The following is a 2,261-nucleotide window of genomic DNA, read 5'->3' on the forward strand; positions in this document are numbered from 1 at the left end:
ATTTTCATTCATTTTCTTTTTTTTCTTCTTCTTTTCTGCTTTCTTTATCCACCCGAGGACGGCTGGAAGTGAAAGGAGGGAGAAGGCAGAGCTTTAGGGGCGGCAGATGTGACAGTTTTGCAAGCAGGCTGGCTTGCTGAGGAAGACACGAACAGAGGAATGAAGAAAGGAGAGGCTAGATAGGAAAAGAAAAGAAAAGGAAGAGGATAGAGGGAGAGGGGGTTTTTTCTGGAAAGAGAGAACGGACAGGAGGGAAAGGAACGGAGGAGAAGGGGGATCAGAGAACAGGGAGAGGAAGGGAGCTGGAGTCTTCCCTGTTTTCGAGTAACAAAAAGCGTGAGAAGTTGACCAAGCTGTGAGAAACCTAGGTATGACCGTCATGGATCTTTTATTTCTTTTCGTCAGCATGTAGTCTCTTTCTCTTTTCTTGGTATTTGATGTGAATTGCTTGATTAGGGGCTTAGTTCCATGGTTTCTGTTTGGTTTATTATTGTTATCTCCTTCATTTTCTTTGGGGTGACTCGAGAGCAACACGACTCTGTTTTAGCTTCATTATCATCATGTGGGAGTTTTGTTTTTGCTTTCATTTCCATGGGATGCACTTAGTTCATATCTACTTCTAAGCTAGGGAACCAAAAACACAAAATGTGGCCTTCACCGATTCATCTTGGTTTCATCCTCCATACTCTGTTTTTCTTGGTTGCTGTCCTCTGTTCTCTGTTGGTACTTTGGATGTGTGACATTATATGCATCATTCGTTGATAATGTTGGAGACTGGTTCTTAGATGTTGACGGAACTTGGTACCTGAGCTTGTGAAAAGGGGAGAAGACTTGGTGGCTTCATGGGAATACCAACTCATGAGAATGGTGGCTCCATACAGAGAAGTTTTAAACGAGCAATGATGAATTTAAAGCAGCTGAGTTAGAAGCTTTTATTAGACCCATTAAGGATGCGAATATTGATCTTAAAAAAAGGAATGGCAGCCTTGTCAAAGGAGTTCTTCTCGGATAAGGATTGGATTTTTAGAATTAGTGCGGACTTTGAAAATTTCTAGGGAGGCAGATAGAGGTGCAGATGGGGTGTGTGGTCGGTTTTTTTTTTCAAATTTTCAATCAAAACCAGATTCTCGTCGGAAAAGATGGCATGTGACGACTCGCCTGACTTCCCGCGTGCATGGCGTGCCGACTCCATCATCTCCGTGGTCGGTCTCCTCACCGCCATCGGCAGCGGCGACAGTAGCTGTGAGGACGATCCTCTCGCTGTGGAGGGTTGCGGCGTCCAGTCCCAGTCCGCACCAGCCACCCTCCAAGGCGCATGCAGTGGCCATCATTGCCCCATTTCCTAACTCCCAGCACTAAGAGTTTTATCTTTCTTTGTTTATTTTATTTTAGTCATTCACCTTTTCTTTGTTTCACGTTCTCAAATGGCCCCTATAAAATCCCTTAAAATTTCAAAGTCCTAGATTTACTAATCCATTCATTTGTTCTAAAAAAATATATATTTGTATTTATGTAGCATTTCCGAAATAACCTTCTCAAATTTAAATCTAAATTCAATTCGTATAAGTCCAATTCTTGATATTCAATTTTCCCGAACTCCAATATTGTTTATTTATTTGCTTATTTATTTATCTATTCATTCGCTTATTATTATTTTTCAAGTTTTAGTCCTTTAAAATTCATTGCTCGTGATAATTTTCTAAGGTTTTAATTTTAAATGTAATTTTTCAATATTCAAATTCTTAAATTCAATGTTTCAAAATTTCTAATTTCCAAAATTTCTATCTTCGTAATTATTTATCAAATCATTCTTATTTTTATTATCCCATTTATTTATTTATTCACTCTTTCATTTATTTAAAATCTTATCTCTAAATAACTCTTCAAATTTTCAGTCTTAAAAATTCCACTATCCACTTTCATCTGTTTAAACATTATTTATTCATTATTATTAGTATTATTATTATTATTATTATTATTCCATATTTATTTAATTATTTCTTTTAAAAATTCAAATCATTAAGGCTCGGTTATTCAAAAATCTAACTTCCTAACTTATTTTTCAATTTCAAATATTCAACTATTTACTTTCGTCCGTTTAGGTATTATTCTTGTTATCATTATCATCATTCCGTATTTATTCATTTAATTCTTTTAAAAATTCTAATCGTTCAAAGTCCAATTCTTCAAAAACCTGACTTCCTAATTTAATTTTTAATCTTAAAAATCTCACTATTCATTTTCATCCATCCAAATATCGT

The 2,261-nt window shown here is 36.0% G+C and overlaps 1 long non-coding RNA gene across 1 annotated transcript; it reads left to right on the forward strand.

Annotated features, from left to right (window-relative positions):
* On the forward strand, positions 1–1,576 carry LOC109121883 (uncharacterized). Its single transcript, XR_002029162.2, has 2 exons — positions 1–368; positions 786–1,576. It is a non-coding gene; the product is annotated as an uncharacterized LOC109121883 (long non-coding RNA).
* The last annotated feature ends 685 nt before the right edge of the window (positions 1,577–2,261 follow it).

Source organism: Vitis vinifera, chromosome 7 (genome assembly GCF_030704535.1).
Source record: "Vitis vinifera cultivar Pinot Noir 40024 chromosome 7, ASM3070453v1".
NCBI classification, from domain to species: Eukaryota; Viridiplantae; Streptophyta; class Magnoliopsida; order Vitales; family Vitaceae; genus Vitis; species Vitis vinifera.